Source organism: Lissotriton helveticus, chromosome 9 (genome assembly GCF_964261635.1).
Source record: "Lissotriton helveticus chromosome 9, aLisHel1.1, whole genome shotgun sequence".
In the NCBI taxonomy this organism is placed as follows: Eukaryota; Metazoa; Chordata; class Amphibia; order Caudata; family Salamandridae; genus Lissotriton; species Lissotriton helveticus.
In genome coordinates this window covers 1,181,592,408-1,181,606,462 of record NC_136070.1, presented here as the reverse complement: position 1 = coordinate 1,181,606,462, position 14,055 = coordinate 1,181,592,408, and positions in this window count along the sequence as shown.

Genomic DNA, 14,055 nt, shown 5'->3' with positions numbered 1-14,055 from the left:
AATTTACATATTTAATTAATTATAATTAAATTACTTCCCACCCTATTCCCCTATAAACCCACAACCCGCTAGAGAAAATAAATTATTTTAATTGACATAATTAGCAATTAATCAATTAAATAAAATTAATTACCAATTAAATTTTAAATAATTAACATATATTATTTAATTACCAATTAATTAATTATTACTACCAATTAATAAATTTACATATTTAATTAATTATAATTAAATTACTTCCCACCCTATTCCCCTATAAACCCACAACCCGCTACAGAATTAAATTACACAATAATTAAAAAAATAATTAATTAAAAAATATAATAAAATAAATTGACACTTTTCACACATATTATAACATAAACACACTATAAATAATTAAATATTATTTAAAAAACTATATTTTTTACTATCTAGATTATATACTTGGATATTTTCACTGTCTATATTATTTACAGTCGATATTACTTCACTTACCTTAAAAACGATATTTTGGCTGTCGATATTCTGTCTAGTCGATATTTTCTCCAAACGATATTTAAAACTCGATATTCTGTCCAGACGATATTTTGGAGTCGATATTATGTCTGTGCACCATTTCTCCTCATATGTCTCCCAAGCAGATTCGGCCCTTGTGTCTCAGGTTATTCCCTCAATAGGAACAAAACAGAGGTCCGACCTCTGAATGTACTTTGCAACTTCTCAATTATCCGTAAGTATGTACTCAAAAGCACTCCAGACAAAATTAACTACCTTGGAATTTGGTTCTTCCAGAACCTCAGGGAATCCCTTGATTATAACAAAAAAACAACCCTGAATAAAAGTAGAGACACTCTAGAAAAATGGTCTGCTAGATTCATCACCTGGCGGGGTCACGTAGACACCTTCAAAACGACAATCAGTCCCCTCATCAACTTTCTGTGTAGCATGTCTCCTTTCTATCTCTCATATACCTTCTTTTCCAGACTGGATATAATACTCATCGAATTTTTGTGGAAATCTGAGATTCCAAGATTGTCACTAAAGAAGTTAAGGCTCCAAAAGAAACTTGGGGGGCTAAACCTTCTAGATTACAGGAGATACCAAAATGCATTCTTAGGAGACACGCTGTTTCTGGTTCTTCACTCTCAATGCTGCTTCACCCCTCTCTCTCACCATCAAAATTTATCTCTCAAAGTCACTTTCTCTCATCTCCCTCATTACCACTAAAAAAACTAAAACTGAATACTTCTCAGTCATTATCTCCAACAAAACACACCCTTCGGAAAATCGACAACAAACTTTCCAACATAATGTGTTTTTCCCTCTAGCCTCATTAATAGCACAATGATTGCCTGAAGTCTGAAGTCTAGAGACTCTTCCTAGAGAAATGGGGCCCAAAAAGGCTTCCTCTTAGTCGGATACCTAGGTTCTCCCTCCAACCCTGTACTCTTCCTCACCTCCAGTCCAAATTTTTAATCTCGAGGACATTGACTTGTACCACTTTTTGAAATTTAAAGCCATGATTTACAGACATAAATCCCTGACAACTCCTGACCGCCCCAACACTCTGAAATCTATAAAGGGGGACGCATAGCATTCAAACCTTACTCCACGCTCACCCGCACAACTTCCTCTTTAACTAAATATATACAGAACAAATGGGAAATACTCTTGGATGCTAGAAACAACTCGAACATTATGCCACCTAAATGTCCCTTAATGTGGGCTAACCTCACTTCTAATACAATTACACCATCTTTAGCCCAATGTAGACTCTGGACAGCTTATATGGTCCACTGGACTCCAAAAATAGTTGATGATGTTCCCATGTCAACCGACATACCTCATTATACATCTGTCCCTCTCTCCTTTGTACTATGTCTGTATTTCTTATCTTATAAAATCTTCAATAAAAATGGCTTGAAATGAAAGAAAAAATGCAATGGTGATTGAGTAGGAAGGGAGTCTGGCCCTCTTAACCAAGGATCTTAATAGATTTACAAAACTACTTAGCAGTGAAACAAACTCAAAGTTGAACTGCAGTAAACTTTAAACTTTATTTCAGCAATCCATTACAATTGAGTCCATATTTTCTAATACTTGGTGCAACACAACGCAACACTGCCTTACATCAAAGAGAGAGTGGAAAAAATGTGCCGTATCTATTAAGATATGTCTCATTTTTTACATGCACAGATATAAAGCCATGCTCGCATGCATAGTGCAAGAGTGTGTTTGTTCTCTAAAGCATAGGTTTTGTTCTGGGCGGCGACCCCTCTGTTAGAAAATGTATAATTAAAAAATGTTCCCATTATGCATGTGTGTTGTACAATGTAGAATGCATGCAAAGTTGGAGAAAGTAAGGAGAAATCAAAACATTTCTCCTCACTACACCTACCTCGAGCAGGCATACAGTTTTGGTGCAAATCCATGTCTACAAATGTTAGTAGAAGGAGATTTGCATGATACTCATGGGTAGTTGCTCGGGGTGTATGCAACTCCTGGAGTTTTACTCAGTGGAAACCTGAAAAGCTATAAAAAAACTCTGCGACATTCCACGAGTGGTGGAATTTCAGCATGTTGCGCTACTGACATTGATTTTTAGCACCTGAAGCTTGTTCTGTGCTGCAAAATCAGCTCAAACGTCACCATGCATTATGCCAGAAGGCGGCGCTTCATTCTGCCACTCTGGTAGATTTTCTGCTCGAGCGCCAGCTTTCTCAAAGCGAACACGAGCGACCTGCCGTGACCACCCACGTTGAGAAATCGCACCGGGATTTGTCCTAGCTCTTACTTTTTCTCGCTCGTGCTCACCAACTTAAAGTTAGTAAGCCACGTGGAATTTTTCCGGAACTTTGCTCCTCCCATGGAGTTTGTGATGTTTCGCCCACTCTCCACTCCAGGCAAAGTGCAGAGTGGACAAAACTCCACAGGAGGAGCAGAGTTTACCACCTCCCGCTGATGGATGCATGGGTAGGCCCTTGTACCAGCCATGCAATACCCAATTGACACAAAGTAGTGCAAAGTAGAGCCTAGTGCAGCTATGCATCACTTTGCTGAACTTTCCAAGGCAAATCCTTGTTTGTGTTGGAAAGTAAAGCCCACCCCAACACTTTGCACCATGTTTGCATCACCTTTGTTTTTGTAAATTTGGGCCTCGGTTGTAATTGCATACAACCACCACCATAGATATAAAATGAATGTTAACATAATAGCAATCCGCTATATCAAACAGAATAATAATATGTAATCTTTGTTTTACTTTTAACATCTGGAAAGAAAAACTGCGCTGGTATATGTCAGGAACATTTGTCAAACAAGATTTTCTGCATTTCGCTCAGGAAATGTACAAAAATATTCTTTAGAACATATATTAGACATGAGTTTTTGGTAAACGGAGAGACGAGCGTTGGCCAAGCCCCAACTTCATTTATCCTCAATCGAATATGGAACATTTCTTTCTTTCTTCGTTTTCATGATAGTTCGTATCTTAACAAGAGTTCAAAGCAAATTTTTTGGGGCAAAGGAAAACAATGATTCATTGAATATAGGTACTTCTACAAATGATAAATGTCACGTTATTTAGAAGTGGAACTTGACTGTTAGTTCCTCCTGATGCAGCACATGATATGCAGAAAACATCTGTCAATCTCTAAAGAATCATCTATATTCTGAAAAAAAAAAAATTTTGTTAAAAGAGACAGGACGGCCCAAAAACACGAGGAACCGAGAAATATAATATAGCAAAATAAATAAGCGGTTCCTTTTTGAAGCCCGCTATGGATTACTGTTTTACTGTTTTACAATTAAAGAAGGGATACACTTAGGCATATAGCGTTAATATGCACACAATCCATATATTGAAAAATAAGTACACAAAATCTAATAATATGCATGCGGTGCAGTGCTCAATGCACACATAAACACCGGACAGAATTGTGTAATAGATTTTAGACATTATTATTTTTTTAATCACAACAAGAATGTACAAGTGACAAAAATAGGGCATGGGACCTAACCAATATTTATAAACCAGCCCACTTAAGTTATAATTCTCACTCTGTGCTGTCTACGTTTCCTTCTGGGCTAAACGTTTACATTTCTAAAAAGTACTATATGGATTATGTGCATGTCTACTATATGTAGTAAAGTGTGTCCCTTCAATGCTGATTACACAGTGATAAACTGTTTGGTAGCACCACCCAAAAAAGGAAGCATTTATTTATTTTTTACAAGAAAAGCTTTGAGCATAAATATCGAACCCTGTGTGACAGAGAGGACAAAATAGATGTGTAACAAAATCTTTTACCAGTGGCGGCTGGTGAGATTTGAAAGTGGTGGTAGGAAAAGTTTGGGTGTAGCACACCGTGCGAGCGAGTGCAGCGAGCGATCCCGAAGCACCTAAGGAGGGTTCGGGGGGTTCTCCCCCCGAGTAAATTTTGAAAAATTAGCAGCCAAATGGTGGATTTTGAAGACTTTCGGAAGCCATTGTGCTTAACAGAAACAGGCCACTGCCTCCCCTAAAACTATCATCAGTTCCAAGGCCTCATGAATAAACCATTCTAAATTGCAATAAACCACAATTAATTTTAACAGTTAATTTTAACATTTTTTTTATTATTTAAATTTTTTCCTAGCTACTTCCCCAGAAAGGGATGTCTTTTACCCCCTGGGACTCCTTCAGAGAAATCAATAGATACACTTTAATGGCACGGAAAGTTGAGGAGACAAGAATTGTCCTTGCCTACCATGGAGGGAATCCAACAATTTGACTATAATCTTGCAACCATCTGCTGCTCTGAGGTCAGTTTCGGCTTCCTAGGGGAAGCTTGGAGGCCGGCATGCGAGCTAGAGAAAATGACAATTAGCAGCCTTCTTAACCATATAAAGACATTTACCTTTAGCAGACCTAATCACATAAATACACGTTCAGATCTTTGGTAATGATGGGCTGCACACCTCCAAAAAAAGCCTGTAGTGCAGCTTGACTCCATAAGCAGTGGTTCATTCTATGATCATACACATTACCATGCACTACTATGCCTGGATACATTCTACACGATTCAGGAGATGTCTGATCAACTTCTAGGATTCTTTGATGAGACAGGAATTTTCTCACTGTAATAGTTTAGAAACTGCTGTGCAACAATAAACTTTCTGAACCTACCTGGCAAACCGTTCAACAATATAGATTTTTGAGGGAATTCGCCAGGGCACAACAGCCCAGTCAATCACAACTACTAATCCAAACCCCCTAGCAGATACCACTCTTTTCGGGGAAGAAGTGGTCAGGATAGGTCATCACTACCTGACCATGTTCCTGCCAAGATCCAATGGCTCTGATGCCTCAAAATCTCTGACTTAGCCCCTTCCCCTACACTACAATTTTAAATGAAAGGGGGGTACACATCCCCCATTTTCTTAATCAACTGTGAGATAAGCACGACTGATAACTCGACCACCCAGATTATATGCAATTTCTGAGTCTTACCCTTCCAGTCTTCTCTACTGGACCACACTTCTTCCATCAGGACATGCTTTCCAACACATGCCTCAGTCTGTCAGAGGGAAGTTCTTATTATGATGCACAAAGGGGACCAAAGTGGAGACCCTTGGAGGAAAGGTGCACAGGATTTTATTTCCATCTACTTGATTCCCAAGAGGGATAGGTGCCAAAACCCCATTTGGGTCTCCAACTCAAAATGTCCATTACGCAAGGCAAGTTTAAAATGTGGTCCTTGAGCCAGGAGCTATTGCCACTCAATGCATTAAATTAGCTGTCTTCTTGGACAGCTAGGATGCTAAATATATCTACCAATCATGCATGCTCACTTGTGCAATTAACAGAGGGGTTGCTTTACCATCAGCATGCTCCTCTACCACTTGGTCTGACAGCCGCACCATGAGTGCTTACCAAGATGCTAGCAGCAGCTTGACCAAGGAGAACAGAATATGTATTTCCACACTTGGAAAACCAGCCGGCGATGGCTTGGTCCCTTTGATAGTCACAGAATACCTTCATTACATCATGAGCTTTTTGCAATGTCTGGGGTTTACCATCAATGCCCAAAAGTGCCACTTCATCCCCATGCAGAGCCTGACCTTCACCGGTATAATGTTAGATATGGCATACGAAGACTTTTGGCCATTAAAAGAAAGCAGCTAGGAAACAATTTTGTTATGTTTCTGGCCCAGCTACAGATTTAATTTCTGCAAGTCCTATGCCTGAATCCCAGCCTCTCAATCCACGCACCCACCAGACAACTCCGCTCTGCCCAACTGGCCCTTGCCACTGTTCCTCTGATCCGCAGGACCAGAGGTAGATCCTTCTTCTACCTCGCCGCCAAATCCTGGAACGCTGTGCCTCTTCACTTCAGGCTCTCCCCATCCCAATTGAGGAAGAATCTCAAGACCTGGCTCTTAGAATGAACCACAGTGTCCAGTCGGACCTCCCTCCCCTCCAATTCTACAACAAACAAAACAAGCTTTATTCGGTATATAAATATATAACCATGAAAGCATACTACATATATTAAAAAAAAGCAACCATCATAGCATTTGGGGGAAAATACAATGATGTCACAGATTTACACTGGAGCGTATTTCCTCATGAATGTAAACAACGGTATCCTTAAAAACTTTCAAGAAAACACAGAATGGATTATACAGAGCTTCACTCAACTCAATAAAATACATACAAATTTAATTTGAAGATTCAAGGCAATAGCAGCACGATATTTATAAAAGCCTTGGATCAGGAATGTATAATAAAAATTTTATTAGGAAAATTCAGACTAATCAGATTCGTAATTTAGCAATTCCAGATGAGTGAGATCCTTTCTCCGTTTAATTGCCATCTGGGTAAAAAGGATCACTGCATTACATATCGATGAATATTCCAAATTACATACATGATAAAAAGCAGACTTTTAAAAATACAATTTGTTTGATATAAAAAGGGGTCTTAAGATCGATTTTCTGATGTCCATGTAAAAGTTGCAAAAAAGTATAAAATGCAAAGTACTCCGAGGGCTTGTGCCATCGCACGGGCACTTAGGTAAATTACGACTCCACTTTCCCATCTCTGGGAATGCTACTTAAAAGTGGAGTGTACCCAGCCTTAATCTTGTCAAGAAGAATCTGTGCTGTACATTTCTAATAAAAATGAGATATGGTTATATATCAAGGAGAAATGGTCCTTTGCAGTATGATTTAACACCTGATTTTGTACTGAGTTCGGTTAGCCTCTTAGTTTCTCTGCATTTCAGGAATCTCCTATTGAGCTCAATCTTGCTATAAATCTGAATGCTCACAGGATTTATAAAATGAGTTACCATATTGTACTCAGCCATAAGGCTATGAATGTAATGCAGCCAGGGTGAGTTCCTATGGTGGTCTAATGTGAGGCAACCTAAAATTATTTCTTTAGTGAAATGGGCTTCTTCTTTGGTGCAAATTCGGTGCCACAGTACGAGGGCCCCAATGCTAATCAGGTCACTTATATACTGTGTATTTAGCTCCTTATGAAATATAGGTCGCTGTCGAACTGGGCACAGATAAAACCCATCTCAAGAATTTATTCTCGAGAGTTTGTAATGGGGAGATATCTGCCATACCCCAAAGTGCTCCTCCGTAGCTCACCCCTGTAATACACTTGCTCCCATATAGCTAATATTTCACATATGGGCTTATTCCCTATTTTCTCTGAAAATCTGAGTATCGCCTCACTAGATCTCAAGAACTTCAATTTGCAAGAATTTACATGTGCTGCCCATGGTCCCTTGCCATTAAAAAGTAGCCCCAGATACGAAAAAGTAGATGTTCTTTCAATTTTAGTACCCCCAACATAGTGATTTCTATTTTTCGATTTTGTTTTCCCACATGTTATGACCAGTATTTTACTCAGATTTATTTTTAGATTCTTTTCAGTCATGAAAGATGTAAAATTATCAATCAGGAGTTGGAGGCCATTTTCAGTCCTAGATATTAGGACTGCGTAATCTGCATATAATAAAACTGGGGTCACACGTTTACCAATCACAGGGGCATCAGCTTGCAGGCTCTGTAAAGGAAGGTCAATACCATTAATATAAAGGGAAAATAAAAGAGGGGCAAGGACGCAGCCTTGTCTGATTCCTCTAGTAACCCTAAAGTGCGTGGTGCATTCTCCTTTCTGGCCATAGCGTAATTTTGAAGTTAGATGGGCGTATAAATGCAAAAGAAAATGTATTATATCGCCAGGTGCGCCCATCTCTGCTAAGGTTTGCCACAATATGGCGCGATTTACCATTCCTTCACCCTCCCCTCCCCCATGCAGCACCTTGGTACCCTCTCTGGTGAGTAACCGTGCTTAACAAGCACTGATTGATTAGGTTTGATGGCTTCATGCATCTCATTAGCAATGCAAGTGAAATGGCAGGTGAGGTTTCCTTTAGTGGTGTTTGAGGAAATAGTGGTTGCAGAATCCATGGATTCTTGAGGCGGTGCAGATTTACCACTCTTTCCCTAAGATATGCACTGGAGAATGTGTACATCCAGTCTTTTGGTTGGTTGTCCTTTCACCCTTCCAAAGCTGCAGGGGTTACAGAATCCTTCTCTGAAGGTTGAGGCGCTTATCTGGGCAACATCATAGAGAGGAGCCTTTGGTCCCCGTCTAAGCAATGCTGCTCATACAGGTGTTAGAAATTAGTTCAGCCTGCCTTTCCCTGAAGGACTGCCTCCCATCTCAGAGAGTACCATTCAGGTCCTATCAGACAACACAACCACAGGCAATTATATGAACAGGTGGGGTGGGATGACATGGTGGGAGGTAATACGGCCGTGTCTATTGACTCTGCAACATGCATTTTTTTTTACCAGTTGTGGCCCACCTTGTGGGCCCCCTCAACATCAGAGCAAGAGTCGACTCCTCTTTCCTTACATTGACTTCCAGTGACAGAGCTATATTGCTTATAACTTTACTTACAATGTATGGGGCCTGATATGGAAAAGCTCACGTAACTACAAAGAATAGGTTTCACCATCCTTTCTGGCTAGAACCCTTGGTGATTCATTGAATTGTCTAAGTTAAGGAAAGGTGGGTGGCTAGGCTCAAAAAACATGGCTATATCTTCATGCCTATCAGTTGGTATTGGAGATATTTTGTGAGATTGTTTAGTTTTATTCAGTTTGTGATATGAATGGCACCCTAGTGTCTTAAAGCCTTGAGTGTGTGAGTGCTGTGTAAATGTTAATTCTCCCTCAAGTATACACTAGTACAGACTGGTCCAGTCGCGTAACGCATAATGATGTGGACCCCTGTAGATTGTGATAAAGGGCCCCTAAGTCTCCCATATATTACAGATATTCCTTGGCCTTGGGCTCAATGGTGTCTCCTGTGAAGGGTTGGGGGTTCCCTGGAGAGTTGCCTCTGCTGCTCCAGAGGAGCTCCAGGGACCTGTGTAACACCCCTGGACCTGCCACATGTGTATTTTGTAGACACGCATGCCTTTCCATTTGAGGGAAGTAGTACCGACAACATGCCTCACCAGAGCCTGGAGAACATGGGAAAGCTCTCTGAAGATGAGAGGGCAAGAGGTTCCCCATGATAGTAATTTTATACATACTCTCCCGCCTATCTGTTCCTGGCCCCTCCCCAAGTGGAATATTATACTAAAGAGGCGGCCAATACCATCCACACCTCGTGACACTGCAAGCATTGCCCCATTGTCCAGTGAGATGCTTAAAACGTGAATGACACTAGGAAGGAACTAAAGGCTGCCCTATTGCCCCATTCTTCGTATGCTGCTGTTCTCTGGGCAGATCTGACATGAGAATCACACTCCAACACATTAAATGGTTTCATTTTGCGCTAAGTGTCCAGTGGTGCAAATTTGTATTACATAAATGCATCTATGAAATATGGAAATATGGTGCAAAATTGCACCAGTGCAAGCTGAGTAATATGGGCCCTGTGGACAGACATTCTGGGATATAGTCCCTAGTGGCTAAAAATCATTGAACTACTCTAGCTCTTTAACAGCATGACAGGGGACAATGCTAAATAAACAACCGATACAGAAGATGCTGTTCTAAAAATTAACATTATCTTAATATCCTTATCTTCTGCAATGTGTTTGAGGCCAGCGTTTGAAGAACGACTGCACTGCAGCAGTGTGTCGATTTTTAATGACCCTGCAATGCGAGTAAAAAAACAAAACGATAAAACAAAAAAGATACGCTATTCTAAAACAAACAAAACAGACGCTTTAGAGCAGTCAAACAACAATCTTGTAAAAGGTATTTCTTCACAGATAACCATCAGTCAAGGGAAGATTCCTGTCCTCCGAGAGAAGAAGTAAATGTGAGTCCGTACTAGAACCTGCAAGTATTTAACAAGCATTTACAATGCAATGGTTTTGCCTTTGTTAAAGTTAGAGCTATTGGCATTGCTCTTGACATTTTTTTTATTTATGTTTTTTTTAACATAAATAAATGGCATTGTCATTTACAATGCCACTAGCTTTATCTCTCGCAAATGACACACACAAACACACACAGAGCCCCCCCACACACACACCCACACAGAGCCCCCCACACACACAGCCACACAGAGCCCCCCACACACACAGCCACACAGAGCCCCCCACACACACAGCCACACAAAGCTTCCTACACACACAGCCACACAAAGCTTCCTACACACACAGCCACACAAAGCTTCCCACACACACAGCCACACAGAGCCCTCCACACACACCCACACAGCACAAGCAGGTAACAGGGGCACACGGAGGCACAAGCAGGCAACAGGGGCACGAAAACGGAGGCACAAGCAGGCAACAGGGGCACACGGAGGCACAAGCAGGCAACAGGGGCACACAGAGGCACAAGCAGGCAACAGGGGCACACAGAGGCACAAGCAGGCAACAGGGGCACACGGAGGCACAAGCAGGCAACAGGGGCACACGGAGGTACACGCAGGCAACAGGGGCACACGGAGGCACACGCAGGCAACAGGGGCACACGATTACTGGTGGCTGACATTATTTCATGAAGTCGACCCATCACTTGTTTTGCTTTCCTTAAACAGAACAGGGTAGGAATCGAGTTCCTGCAGGAAACACATTAAAATGCACATGAGTATTCCAAGCTAGCAGAGAAATGGGGTGGACAGTGATATTATTCTGTGTCTTCTACCGTCAACAGAGGGGTGGCTGTCTATTTGTTCTAGAAGTGATAAACATGGACCAGGAAGATTACTTCTGATAGATGTTTAATAAGCAAGAGCCCTATGGAACGGACAAGCAATGGTAACTGTGTAATGACGGGTAAAATGGATATCCTCAATGAACAGGGACAGAGCACATATTTTCGAATGTAGTTGGCTGACTTGATGGATAGCGTAGATATGATGGATGACTGGAGAGAACTGCATTGCACTGAAAGGGCTTATTCCTTTACCCTCTCCACCTACCCCCTACCCCTCCCCATGGCTCTGACAGTAAGCATAATCATTTCTTTTTTAGTCATGTGCTGTGTGAGGGGAGAATATTCTCAGATCATTTTCTGATCTGCAGGTTCACTGTGCCAAGGGCTTTGATTATTTCACCCATAGCAAATAATAATTGAATTACTTACACCAATCACATGAAGTCTGTGGCTAGAAACGTGTGGTAGACCAATTGCGTTACAGTACAATTTCCACCAGGAAAATGTTTCCTTCTCCACCGCGCCGTTTGCAACCATCCACAACCCTTTCCTGTCTGGACAGGTGCCATATGTCTCTCTGTGGTGGCAGGAATTTCCCTGCAGTGCGGGACTCCCTGTTCTGTCAGACACCATAGTGCTTCCCCATTACATGCTCATAATCTGTCATCTTGGGCAACGGTTCAGATACCTCACCCCCTCATCTACATCGGGCACCTCGTGTGTCCCACACGTAGGAATGTGCACCTCCCTGCCTTGAATTTATAATACCAGACGTCCAGTGTCTTGCCTTTTAACATCAGCGCCTCACCCGCCGTCGGACACTATTTACTTCTCACCATCCACACAGCTGTCAACTGACCCTATGTCGTGAGTGACACTGAGCAAGTCCTATTCCAAACAACAAAACTAAGCATGCCAGGGCTTGCAGGCTCATACTTACAACGGTAAGATTTAAAGTACCAGCATGCTCAGTGGTGTTAGTAAAAAGTCTGCGCTCTCTGAAAATCGCCCTCGTGACAGGGGATGTGAGAGCTACGCATTCAGAGGCCAGACCTCCTAAGTGAAAGAAATGGTTTCTCTACATTACATGGCCTGGTCTCATTATAAGAAGGGCCTGGTCGCCATAGCATATATGCCGGCATGGTAGCTCTACGCACCGGGTCTAGTCCGCTTATAGCCATGGTCTGGTAACCTTAAACGCAAGGTCAGAGACACTGCCTTACACAGAAACTCATGCACAACACACACGCCTGGCCCCTGTTGCCTTTCACTCTGCTCTCTCACTTCTAAAGTTAACACCAACTTCTTACAGGACGGCGAGGGGCAGAAAGACGAGGCTGGCAAAAGAGGAACCGGCTGGGCCAGCGGGTACAAGGTGGCGAATGGGACGAGGCACTCCCCCCCCCTCCTAAATGAAGAGGAAGACATGAAACCATGTTTCTAAGACAGCCTGCAGCTATGTGTATACTGCTCCATCCTTGCCCCTTCTCCAGGGCAGGTCTTGGGTGACGCTCAAACGGCGAAGTGAGATCCGTGTCAGAGAAAACAACGAGCTGGAGACCAGGCAGGGTCTCTGGAGTTACCGCAGCCAGGAGGGGTAGACCAGACGTGACTGGGGCCTTTATGCCACTCTCCACGCCTGTGCCGCACGCTGGCTTTCTTTCTCTCGCCTCCCTCCTCTCGGGGTCTCTCTCTCTCTTGCTCTCTCTCTCCTGCCCAGCACTTTAACAGCGTTACAGGAGAGGCGACCTGTGACCGGCGACCGGTGAGACTACGTCACGACACCCCATCTTCTCCTGTCTCGCGCTTCTGCCTCCCCTTCTCTTTCGTGTTCTCCCCCATGCCTTCCTTGCCCCTTCTCCCCTTCACGAATATCCCACATTATCCCTGGCATCTCTTTACGGTTCCCCCTCACATTTTCCCTGTACTCTGCCATTTTCTTTCCAATGTCCTCTCCCGAATGCACTGCCCCCATCTCTCTGCCCCATACCACGTCCCCTGTCCCCACACCTCGCCCTCACGTGCCCGTCTCCCCAGTAAGCGCTCCTGGTGTGCCCCTTCGTCGCCCTGCCCTGTCTCCTGGATAAAGCACATGGCAGCGCCAGATGTTGAACTCACCTCCACAGGGCAGCAGCGCGGAGAGCCGCCCCAAGTCTCTCCCACTCACAACCCCCCCCCTTCCCAAAGTGGTGATCGCGGATCGATAAAGGAAATGCTAACAAACCTTCAAAGTCGGAGATGATGCCCTCCAAGTGCGCGTTGACGGCCGGATCGGACATCTTTCTCACCCTCTCTCGGTCCCAAGACAGAAAAAAAGTTTTAAAAACAGTCTCAGAGCGCAAGAACGCCCACACTTTGATTGCGTCCGCGAATGTTTTCTCCTTTTTTCTCCTCCTTTTTTCTCGTTGCCGCTTCGCAAAAAAAATAATATAATAAGCATTTACAATGCAACGGAGGGGGGGCGGAAAGGCACGGAGAGCGGGAGAGCGGGAGGGGGGCGGGAACGGCCACACACTGACGGGGGGGGGGCGGGAAACGAACCAACAGCGGGAGGGGGGACAGGAAAGGGAAGACTCACCTGGACTTCCTCGGCCGGTGGTCGGCCGCAAAATGGCCTAAACAAACCTCGACGAGCCCGAAAAAAAGCCCCGCCCACCGCTGCATGACGTGGCCAAAAGGGAAAAATTCTCGGGAACGCCCCCGAATCTGGTCCGGCCTTTGACGGACAGATCCGGCTCCCAATGGCTAGCCTCCATTTATGGAGCTAGCCAATGGGAGGAGGGGGCGAGGAGGGGGCGGATACCCGACCCAACAGAGAAACATAAGGATTTTGCTAGCGCATGCGTACTTCGTACGCATTGCCAGCAAAACCTAAAAAGGACT